At 41.1% G+C, this 12,623-nt stretch overlaps 1 protein-coding gene across 15 annotated transcripts in view; it reads right to left on the bottom strand.

Moving 5' to 3' along the window:
* Positions 1-12,623, bottom strand: part of LOC128932312 (uncharacterized) — a 68,917-nt gene that overhangs the window by 34,522 nt on the left and 21,772 nt on the right. For 9 of the 15 annotated variants that reach the window (XR_013519562.1, XR_013519552.1, XR_013519553.1 and 6 more), the window contains exons 4-6: positions 5,183-5,437; positions 4,848-4,940; positions 2,348-2,688 (exon numbers count right to left, since the gene is read on the bottom strand). The gene's annotated coding sequence lies outside the window, so the exon portion shown is untranslated. Of the gene's footprint in view, positions 1-2,347; positions 2,689-4,847; positions 4,941-5,182; positions 5,438-5,608; positions 5,657-12,623 lie in introns of all 15 variants that reach the window. The other 6 variants (XR_013519565.1, XR_013519566.1, XR_013519564.1 and 3 more) reach the window with 1 other exon arrangement.

Below are 12,623 nucleotides of genomic sequence, written 5' to 3'. Positions count from 1 at the left end.
TATGGACTCTGCATGGTGACTTCCTCCAAAAGCATACATAAAAGTCCTGCTTCAAAGTCTGAAGAAAATAAAATGTTTCTTTTTTCAATGTCAGGGAGGAATATTTGACCCTAACCCTAACTTGTGTAGAGTCTACTGCAGAGGTCAGTTGTGCATCCCAGTCACATAACATGGGGCTGAGGAATGCAGTCCATGTGTCCAAGAGAAAAAAAGGGTGAAATTTGTAGAATATATAGCCAGTCTCTGACGCACAGGACTTCTCTCCTATGTGAATTCCCTAGTACCTGCTAAGGTGTTACTTTAGACAAAAGGTTTTTGCACATTCATTATACTCTTAGGCTTTCTCTCAAGTATGAATTTATTGATGCCTCCTAAGGTTTGGCTTCTGCTAAAAGGTGTTTCCAATATTCATTACAGCCATAGGGCTTTCCCTGTGTGACCTCGCTGATGGATAGTAAGGCTTGACTTGTACCTGAAGGATTTCTCACACTGGTTACATGAGCAGGGTTTATCTCCTGTACGTATCCACTGATATGCTGTAGGATATGATTTGCTAATAAGGCTTTTCACGCCTTCAGCATGTTAATAGATCTTTTCACCTGTGTGAGTTCTACGATGTACAGCAAGAGCTACTTCTGGTAGAAAGCTTTCCTACATTCTTTACATTCATATGGTTTCTCGCCTGTGTGAGTTCTCTGATGTCTACTGAGGGTTGACTTTTGACAAAAGCTTTTCCCACATTCTTTACATTCATATGGTTTCTCCCCTGTGTGAATTCTTCCATGTATAGTAAGGGATGATTTCTGGCAGAATGACTTCCCACATTCATTACATTCATGGGATTTCTTCCCTGTGTGAATTCTTTCATGTATGGTGAGGGCTGATTTCTGGAAAAAGGTTTCCCTACATCCATTACATTTATAAGGTTTCTCGCCTGTGTGTGTTTTCTGATGCCTGCTGTAGTTTGCCCTCTGATGAAAGGTTTTTCCACATTCATTACACTCATAGGGTTTTTCCCCTATGTGAGTTCTCTGATGTGTAGTGAGCACTGACTTCTGGTAGAAGGATTTTCCACATTCATTACATTTGTAGGGTTTCTCCCCTGTGTGAGTACTCTGACGCATCCTGAGGTTTGACTTCTGGCTAAAAGTTTTCCCACATTCATTACACTCATAGGGCTTTTCCCCTGTGTGAGTCCTCTGATGTTTAGTAAGAACTGCCTTCTGGTAGGTTTTCCCACATTCATTACACTCATAGGGTTTTTCCCCTGTGTGAATACCCTGATGCATCCTGAGGTTTGACTTCTGGCTAAAAGTTTTCCCACATTCATTGCACTCATAGGGCTTTTCCCCTGTGTGAGTCCTCTGATGTTTAGTAAGAACTGCCTTCTGGTAGGTTTTCCCACATTCATTACACTCATAGGGTTTTTCCCCTGTGTGAATACCCTGATGCACCCTGAGGTGTGACTTCTGGCTAAAGGTTTTTCCACATTTATTACATTCATATGGTTTCTCACCTGTGTGAGTTCGCTGATGTATAATAAGAACTGAATTCAGGCAGAATGTTTTTCCACATTCATTACATTCATAGGGTTTTTCCCCGTGTGAGTTCTCTGATGTACAGTAAGTTTTGACTTCCGAGGGAAAGTTTTCCTACATTCTTTACATTCATATGGTTTTTCACCTGTGTGAATTCTCTGATTTTGTGAGGACTGACTTCTGATAAAAGGTTTCCCCACATTCATTACATTCATAAGGTTTCTCTCCTGTGTGAATTCTCTGATGTACATTAAGGGCTGACCTCTGGTAGAAGGTTTTCCCACAATCGATACATTCATACGGTTTCTCTCCTGTGTGTATTCTGTGATAAATAATGGCTGACATTTGGCAGAGGGTTTCTCCACATTCATGACATTCATAGGGTTTTTCCCCTGTGTGGATTCTCTGATGAACAATTAGGTTTGACTTCTGACAGAAGGATTTCTCACATTTGGTATATGTAAAGGGTTTCTTCCACATATATGTTCTCTGATGATTTGCAAGATATGATTTCTTAATGAATGGTTTCTCACATTGTATACATTTATAGGGTTTCTCTCCTGTGAGTATTTTCTGATGTTTGGTAAGCTTAGACTTTTTACGAAACATTTTCCCACATACATTATATTCAGCAGTTATCTACTGGGAAGTGAGTGCTGACTCATAGGATTTCTCATATTCATTATATGTACATGCCATCTCTCCCCTATGACTCTTCTCTGCCTCAGTGCTGAAGGCTTTTCCTTGTCCACTATATTCAAAAAGCTGCTGCCTCATATGAACCTTGTTATTGTGACTAAGATACTCACCATGTGTGAGAGATTTCCCAGTTATACTTCGATCATGAGGTTTTCCTTCTGCCTGCATTTCATGAGGCTCAACAGAGAGAAATATTTTCTGACTGCCTGCATTTCATGAGGCTCAATAGAGAGAAATATTTTCTGACTTATATTTAACTCCTCAGGCCTCATTTCTGAATAGCTTGCATTATTTACCATCACACTTGGAATATGGTTTGAGCTCAAATTAAGTATTTTTCCTAATTCAACTGTTTCTTCAGTTGATGTTTTGTTGTTGGTGATTGCCACTTGCCACATATGTCTATGATGAATTTCCTGGCTTTTTTCAATTATGTCAACCATCTGGACATCTGAAATGAAAAACGGAAAAAAAAAACCATGAATGCACATAAGCATTTTTTTGTGAAATGCTTATGTAAAGACAATGAAGTTACTTTCTCGCCTAGTGGTGTAAGATTATTTTAAAATCAATTATCAGTACTGGCTCTATACACACATGGTTGTTCTTAACTTAATATAAGAAATCACATTAATAGATTTTCTAATGTAAAATCATGTTTTTTATTGTTTTTTAATTTTGTTTCAATTCATTAAAAAATTGGTAAAAAATATTCACCTACACCTAGCTGCAATTTTCATCTAAGTGCTTATCAACTGCCAACTGTTTTCTCTGTTGTTTTTCCCCATTTTATTGTTGTAACAATGGGAGGTAGCTTGTGTGTGATTTTTCTGATCCTCCTTTGAAGATGATAAGGTATTCCTGGATCGGCTACCTGCAGGTGCACAAGATGGCCACTTGTCCTCAGAACCAGATTTTACATCGGTATTTCCTTAGTTTTCATGCTTCCCTGGGAATGGCTATATGTATCTGGGCATTTTTCTTTTTTTTTTTTTTTTTTTTTTTTTGAGACAGAGTCTCACACTGTCACCCAGATTGGAGTGCAGTGGTGCAATCTTGGCTTACTGCAACCCCCACCTCCCACATTCCAGCGATTCGCCTGCCTCAGCCTCCTGAGTAGCTGGAATTACAGGCATCTGCCACCACATCCAGCTAATTTTTTGTATTTTTAGTATGGAAGGGGTTTCACTGTGTTGGTCAGGCTGGTCTCAAACTCCTGACCTCGTGATTCACTTGCCTCGGCCTCCCAAAGTGCTGGGATTACAGGCACGAGCCACCACGCCCAGCCAGCATCTGGGCATTTTTCAAATGCAAAATCTCTCCTCCAAATTATATGAAGACTGCTTCTTGCAAATTTCAAGTTTCACCTGACTCCTTTTGCTTCTCAGAATTATAATAGGTACCTGAAGCTCCACTCCATCACTGTGGGCATCCCCTCCCTGCTGGTCCTAAGGATTCAGTTCTGCAACTCAGAAAGTGTCCACTATCTTTGATAAGTCATTTATTAGGTCCTTCTAAGATGAACAGTCCTGATCTTCTCCCCCAAAATTTCTGGTACATGCATCCCTGCTTCATAATTCAATGCTTCTGAAGGCCTTTATTTTGTGGTTCAAGTTTCAGCTGTTTCCTAGTTTCAGAGAAAAATGGACTCTCTTGTACACTTCTCATTGTCTACTGCCAAATAGAGATCTGAGCCCTTCAATATGAAACCTTTGCTTCCATAGACCTCGGAACCCAGAATCTCCTGGTTCTCTTCTGAAGTCCAGGCCTATTCTTTTCCATGCTCCTATGCTGGGTCCTCCTCACTGTAAGGATGTTTGATGTCATTATACAAAAGGCTCACTCCTAGATTCCTCTTATTTTGGTTCACCTCCCTAGGTGACCTCCTCTATAATTATGGTTCTAAACACCAGCTCTGACTTACCAATTTTTAAGTTTGTATCTCCAATTGTCATGTCCACTCCTACATCTATATTTATATTCATCTACTGTGTGCCACAAGTAAGAGAGTTAACTTGAACTGGAGCTATACCAAAGTTAACAATGCCTCTGATATTGCATTGTCTTACAATCCTTCCTAAATTATATACCTTTTTTCATGTTGGTTAAATATTCCACATGGTTCTTTTACAACTACTTAACATATATTATTTTGTTTCTCTCTTATCAAAATGTATGCTTTATGAAAAAATTATTTTGACCACTGCTGTTACAAATGTAAATATAAAATTACCAAGACTTACCAGCTACTCAGTTAAGATATATTGAAAGAATAAATGGACATATGAATAAATGTCTGGGCAAGAAAACAGTCCATGAAAATGGAGGAAAACAAGACAACTAAGAAAATTGAGAAATTAATAGCAAATAAAAATATCTAAGAAGAGCAAGGTAGGGATTAAGTTTTAAGTAAATATTTTAAAGTATCCAGCAAAATAAAATTCAGATATATATATATGACAGCCCTACTTGGAGATGATATAATTCACAGAACTGATGCATAAAAACCAGCTGTCCTCAGGTACAGGACTTGGGAGAGAAATTGGTGAAAACAAGTCAACACTGGCCTTGACCTTTCCTGGCTTCCCTGCCCAGTATGCATTGACTAACCTGAGAGGCCGTGGTTTGCCCATTCTTCTTCTAATCACGGCTCTACTCCTTGCTCCAACTTGAAGATCACCTCAGGTTTGGTAATGCAATGGCCTGGTAATGGGAAATAATGGAGGACTTAGCAAAACTGCAAAGTAAGGTCCTTTTCAGAATGACAACAGCTCCGTTTCAGAAGCTGTATAATGAAGGAGCCAATTTGAGTCTTTTGTTAGAGAGGGTTGGCACATTCTTCACATAGAATCTTACAGTTAAATAGCATTAAACCTTATAAATGCTTCCTATATTTAGGAATATAGAAGTGTTACCTCTGGAGGTTACTGGGAAGTTTCACTCACCCAATGATACCAGGATGCAGTAGGTCTCCAGCATCACATCCCTGTACAGGGTCCTCTGTGCATCATCCAGATCCTGCCACTCCTCCCAGGTGAAATGCACAGCTACCTCCTCAAAGGACAACAACCCCTACAACAGCACATTTCTCCTCAAGTCATCGGCCCAGGTTCACAAGAATAGGAATGTCAGAGTTCAATCTTCTGCAGATGCATGTCTCTTATGTGTATCTTACATAAACTGTAGCTTCTCTGTACTCTCTATGGAGAAAGAACAAGCACAGTGGAAATATCCTGCCACTACAATAATGTTTTGTTAATAAGATTACAAAGTTTGCCTTTAGATGTAGAATGATCCTTATTGTGAAAGATAAAAGTAGGAATAAAATTCTGCTGTAATCTGGTATGATGACAAAAATTACAAATACATACCTGGAACAATACGGGAGATGAATCAGTAGAGACATAGTTCAATGTTGACTACAGTAAGAAAGGAGAAAATTAAGTTTCATATTGTATTATAAGGTTGCACTTCATTGAAAAACCAAAGATGTTTAGAACATCCACGTGAACCATGTGTTCTCATGACTGTGAGGCCACACCAAAGCCGACTCATAGTAACATGAAGAACACACACCACATTAATGGAACTACACATAGAACCACGTCTAGGTGAATGATGCTGGGCTGTGCTGACAGAGAACACAACACTGAAAGAACTGATTAGGGAGTGATTCTGCATTTAAACATCTGACCTATCTCCAGAATTTATTTTTAAATTATTTATAAATTAAAATAATGTACACAAGCATCTGAACATTTCCTTCCTACATGCCAAATGACTGCTTGTGTCCACCCTAGGGTGAATACTATTTTCCTAACCACCAACGTAATGTGCAAATTTGTGTAATATTTACACTCATTTGTGACTGTAATGTGTGTAAATACCTGTAAGAACAAGTATGTCACATGACCAAATATGCATTTTAATAGTCGCCTAGAGGGAGAATGGGTAAGGACTTCAGGAAGAGCCAGAGGGGAAGAAAACAGAGTGATAGATGACCACAGTCACCCTATCATAGAGCGCTAAGAATACAGAACAGGGGGCCGGGTGCAGTGGCTCACGCCTGTAATCCCAGCACTCTGGGAGGCCGAGGCAGGTGGATCACAAGGTCAAGAGATCGAGACCATCCTGGTCAACATGGTGAAACCCCATCTCTACTAAAAATACAAAAGTTGGCTGGGTATGGTGGTGCGCGCCTGTAGTCCCAGCTACTTGGGAGGCTGAGGCTGGAGAATTGCTTGAACCCAGGAGGCAGAGGTTGCAGTCAGCTGAGATTGTGCCATTGCATTCCAGCCTGGGTAATGAGAGCGAAACTCCGTCTCAAAAAAAAAAGAATACAGAACAGGGAAGTAATACTTAAAAAGGAAAAGGAGAAACAAAAAAGAGTTTGGCACTAATTTGTTGTGCAGAGAGTGGGGAATTTTACTTCCAGATGATGCATAATCACGGCTAGTGAGGTGCTGGCACTACACAGGAAAATTTAGAAAATTAAAAATACAATGACACAGACTTAGACACATCATATTGGAAACATCTGAGGTATCATACATGGGGATGTCCAACTAGCAAGTGAATATACGATCCCAGAGTTCAGAAAAGATATCTAAGCTGAAGGGAAATATTTGGAAAGTATCAGAATTTGTATGGTACTTGAACCGATCATCGTTTAAGAGACTGAAAGAAAAAAGGAACAAATGCAGAATCTACAAAAACACTCACCAGGAGAAACTTTCTAAGTTTATTCTACAAATAAAGCTCAATATTAGTAAGTATACTAATATAGTTAATCATATTCATAGTTCTATAAAATCCTTCGATTATGCACATAGACATACACAAGGTACTTTTAGAAACACATTCCAGGTTTCTATATCTGCATGTAAGAAGCTTGAAAGTCATCATTCCACTGAGGAAAGAAACCCCTCTTTCCTGTCTCTTGTCTCAAAGGAAGAGGAAGTAAAAGTTGAGACATAGCAAGCATGAAGTCAGTGGCCTGGAGGTTAAAGATTAACCCCCCCACCCCTCCAACCTTAAGATCTCAGGTGATCTTAAGGGTGGGGGTGATATGGAGAAATGCCCTCTATTGTTCCCATTCAATCTTGTCAAACCCCCATGCTTACTTCATCGACCATGACCCCCTCACATGTACTTTCTAAAACTGTAAACCCAAGACCCTTTCACATATAGTATCTACAGATGTAAGCCGATAAAGACAGAGGTTTCCTTTGTTGGACGAGCTTGGCTGTTAGGCAACTATGCTACCTTGCTCCTGGCTGAAAAAATCACCCCTTGCTTCCCAGTTCGGTGTTCGAGAGGTCTGTTTCTTGCGGCCGCTCCTGCTTCATTTGGTTCCCTAACCCAGAAGTGAGTTTCGGTTGGTAGACAGCCGGCACAGCCTTTCAAGTGGTTTGCCTAGCCCTTTGGAGTATCCCTGTGGGGTGCTCCCGCCTGCTCCTGCAATGCAATTCCTGAGAGCACTCCTGGGCAGGTATTGGCCCGGTGGAAAGCCTCACCAGAGCAATGCAGGAAAGCCCCTGCAGTGTGGATCCACCTAGTGGCTGAACACCGAGAAGAAACGGGTACTTGGAAGGTACAGACAACAGAAACGCGGTAGGATAGATCCTGGGAAACCTGCCCACCAGCTCTGGGTGGCAGCGTGGCCTGAACACCCAAGGCATGCCAGTCTCGGCACTTGGGATTTGATTTCGCTTCTCTGTAACTGGCTTCAGTACCTGAACTTGTTTCGGTCTCTCGGCGGGTACTAGCAATCTTGCCTCTGTTCTTGACTTGGTCGGTTCGAGGTGTGTAATTGTGAGTGAGTGTGGCAGGGCCCAACTGGAGAGAGAATGCGTGCTGCACCGTAACAGACAGAAAACTGCGGGTAAAGTGCTCCCGCCCGCTCACTCAATTGCGAGATTTAAGCTATCCTACCTGTGGCTTTAAGCACTTGTTTAAAGTATATTATTTAAGTCTCTGCTTCCAGACATATTTTCATATTTCCTTTTAAACTTCATGTTACCAATTTCAACTTGTCATCTTTTTTTTTTTTTTTGAGACGGAGTTTCGCTCTTGTTACCCAGGCTGGAGTGCAATGGCACGATCTCGGCTCACCACAACCTCCACCTCCTGGGTTCAGGCAATTCTCCTGCCTCAGCCTCCTGAGTAGCTGGGATTACAGGCACCCGCCACCGTGTGCCCAGCTAATTTTTTGTATTTTTAGTAGAGACAGGGTTTCCCCATGTTGACCAGGATGGTCTCGATCTCTTGACCTCGTGATCCACCCGCCTCGGCCTCCCAAAGTGCTGGGATTATAGGCGTGAGCCACTGGGCCCGGCCCCACCATTTTAATGATTAATGTAGTCAGTTGCTAAGTTAATACTAATATCATAAAAATTCCTTTAAGGAAGGCAAAGACAGATTCTCCAGGCCTAATGCTTTAACACTGTTTACTGATAAGTCAGGTAAACAAGGGAAGAGTACAGTCTAGTAAAGACCACATAATTAAGGGACTTAGCTTACTTAGTTTATTTAATATAAAATCTTGAAACAGTCCTAATTAAAGTCTAATCTTGAGTCCAAGGCTCACTGCATAGCCCATTGGCTTATGGCAATGAATAAGCAAACTACAAGTGATGACATCACTGACCTAAACAGACAAAATTAGTGAGAGAGAGAGTAAGAGAGAGAGAGAAAGAGACGTAGGAAGGCAAAGAGAGAAACGGAGTCTACAGAAAGATGAGGAGAGAAAGATAAAGGAAGAAGGAAAGAAATATTAAGAAAGTTATAAGACTGCACCCTTAGGAAGATTATGAAACAGAGAAAGTTTACGCATGTCTGAGTGTGTCAGTGAAAGTTATAAAAATGTTATAGAAGGGAATTTATCCAAGTAGGTTGTATAAATTTTGTCTTAAAGGCCTAAGCAAGTTTTAAAACATTAATTGAAAAAGAAATTGTGTATGCAAACATATTGGTTAAAAGTTTAAAAGTATCATCTAGGTAAAGCACAACAAGTTTTTCTTAAAGCACTAACCTGGTCTTTAACAAAGATTATAAAAGTCTCTCAGCACAGGCACAACCCTAGAATTTCCAGTACCAGCACAAGCCAAGAGACTGCATCCTTGTCAATGGATTGAAAGGAGAGAAACACTCATGCCTGTCTAGAACACAAGTCCCAGACATTACCTGGGGAATGCTGAAGAGGACAACGCAAAAGGCTAAGCGAATCCTACTTACGATTCGTTTATTTTTTCTCATCTTCTAATCTACAGTTTTCTGCCTTGTTACTTAAACTAACACCCTCTTCACTGCTTCTAACGACGCAACTGCTATCTGCTGCATTTGGATCCCGAAGTTCTCACTTTTAGCTAAGCTACAGAGCGGGGTAAGAAAGAGTCCCTCCTCTGGGAGACAGCAAAAGGCCTTTACACAAGCCCCAGCTTCAGGCCTCCCAACCTTTCTTCTTGTACGTACATGAAAGAAAAGGGACAGCACTAAGAGTTTTAACACAAATGCTAGAATTGTGGCATAAACCTGTGGCCTATTTATCTAAACAACTAAACACAGTGGCATTGGCTTGGCCACACTGTTTTAGAGCAGTAGCGCGACTACCTTGCTGGCCCAAGCAGCTGGCAGATTAACACTAGGACAGGAGTTAACCATTTGAGTGCCACACACTGTAAGAACACTGTTGGACCAGAAAGAGAATCATTAGCTGTCTCATCCAAGAATGGCTAAATATCAAGGACTGTTCTGTGAATATAACTGACCCTAAATCCACCTGCTTTGTTGCTTATAGGAGAATCAAAAGAATTCCCATCACGTGATTGTAAAGATGTAGTAGACAAGGTGTTCTCAAGCAGAAAAAAACAAAGGATCAGTCTTTGGGGAAAAAAAAAAACCCTCAAACCTAGACTATTTTACAGATGGTAGCAGCTCCCTTTCAGATGGAGTTCGCACAGCCAAATATGCAGTGGTGATGTATAATTTTAGGTCAAATGAAGGAACAGTAGGGAAAGCACAATCACTGCCTACAGGAACCTATGCTCAAAAGGCTGAACTAGTTGCTCTAACAAGAGCCTTATTACCAGCAAAACAACAGATAGTTAATTATATACTGATTTAAATGTGCCTTAGCTACTTTACATGTCTATGGAGCCACATACAAAGAAAGAGGCCTCCCCACAGCAGAAGGAAGCTGTAAACCCAAGACCCTTTGGCATGTGGTATCTAGAGTTGTAAACCTATGTAAAGGCAGAGAGCTGTGCTTTGTTGGATGAGCTTGGCTGTTAGGCAACCATGCTACCTTGCTCCCAGCCGAAATCACCCCTTCCTTCCCAATTCAGTATTCAAGAGGTCTGTTTCTTGCAGACGCTCCTGCTTCACCATCTTAACAACAAATAAAAAGCTGAGGAAACTGGAAAAACAGCAACTCTCTTGGATCTTTAAGGGAGGGAGAACACAGGACAATCCACTGCCCCAAGATTGGAGATACAGATAGGCAAAAACAGGAACAGAGATTCACTAGCAAAAACCACATGGGAACCAGCGCAGGAGCAGGAAAATCTGAATTGTAACTGACAAATTCTGACAGGCTCAGTGTGGACAACTCTAAAAGTTAAAGACTCCAGAGGAACCCAGTCATAGGGGTGACTCCACACTATTGTGAAATTTACCTCTAGGAGCTTAAATAGGCTCCTACAGTAAATATTGGAGATAACTCCCCTCCTGCTTCTACCTGCAAGAGGTAAAAAGGCAAATCATTCTGAAATATGAAAGAGTACTGCGTTGTTTTTAACAAGACCTGCACTCAGGAGAAACTACTTAATCAGAGCCTAGCCTGGTGTATTATCAGAGGCTAAATGACCTAGGTGAGGGAAAATACACAACGCCAACCCACTCTAGCCATCAGGTCCCACGTAAAATAGAAGGAAAAAAGTAACACTTGTGAAGTCCACAGTTCAAAATCAAGAACGGCTCACTAAAAGAATAAGGCCTATTGATAGGACTACAGACCACTTCGAGTATATTCTAAAAGTTTGTGTCCCCCAAAATCAATATGTGGAAGCCTAATCTCTAAATTTACTGCAAGATTTGGAAGATAGAAATTCAAGTGATTGCCAAGGTTGGACTATTGGGAGATAGGTTTTGATGACACTGAGACCACACAATTGACCAGGCCAAAGTTATCTAGAAAAATGAGCTCACATATGGAAAAGTTTGGAACCTGCCTATTCCTACTGTGTTTTCCAAAAATTAGGGATGTCTGCCTTGTAGGACTTACGCTGCTTTCCTGATAACCAAGTACACACATGGTAATCATTTCTTTAAGCAGAGTCACTCCCAGCACCTTCACAGCACCAGCCTCTCTCCAGAGAAAAGGGCCACCCAGACCATCCTGCTGCTGGGTCTCACTCTGTCACTCAGGATGGAGTGTAGTGGCACAATCATAGACCACTGTAACCTCATGGGCCCAAGTAAATCCTCCCTTCCCAGCCTCCTGGGTCGCTAGGACTACAGAAGTATACCACTATGCCCAGCTGATTTTTTTTTTTTATTGTTGTTTTGTAGAAATGAGGTCTCACCACGTTACCGAGGCTGGTCTTGAACTCATGGCCTAAGGCAGTCCTTCTGCCTCAGCCTCCCAAAGTGTTGGGATTGCAGCCACCATGTGCAACTATTTAACATGTTCTATATTCAGTGAAGTGTCTACAGACATTTAGGTTGTTTTCACAACTTGCCATGATTTTCAATTGACTTTTGTATACAGTATAAAATATGGGTCCAATATTTTTGCATGTAGATAACCAGATTTCCCATTGTTTAATGAAGAGTTTGTTTTCTCATGTGTACTTGTATGCCTTTGTTGAAAATTAGTCGACTCAGGCCAGGTTGACTAATATATTTCTGAGCTCCCTATTCTACTCCATTGGTCTATGTGTCTGTTTTCATGCCAGTATCACTCTCTTTTGATGACTACAGCTTTGCTATGCAGTTTAAAATCAGGGCTGGGTGTGGTGGCTCACACCTGTAATCCCAACCCTTTGGGAGGCCAAGGTGGGCAGATCATCTGAGGTCGGGAGTTTGAAACCAGCCTGACCAACGTGGAGAAACTCCATCTCTACTAACATACAAAATTAACTGGGTGTGGTGGTGCATTCCTGTAATCCCACCTACTCAGGAGGCTGAGGTAGAAGAATCACTTGAACCTGGGAGTTGGAGGATGCAGTGAGCCGAGATCACATCACTGCACTCCAGCGTGGTTAACAAGAGTGAAACTCCATCTTAAAAAAAATAAGGAAGTGTAATGCTTCCAGCTTTGCCCTTTCTTACTCAAAACTGCTTTACTCTTTTATGATTCTAAACTTGAGAATTTTATTTTTTTGT

Source organism: Callithrix jacchus, chromosome 1 (assembly GCF_049354715.1).
Source record: "Callithrix jacchus isolate 240 chromosome 1, calJac240_pri, whole genome shotgun sequence".
Classification (NCBI taxonomy): Eukaryota; Metazoa; Chordata; class Mammalia; order Primates; family Cebidae; genus Callithrix; species Callithrix jacchus.
The sequence above is the reverse complement of the archived record's forward strand: the minus strand, read 5'-3'. Positions and strand labels throughout refer to the sequence as shown.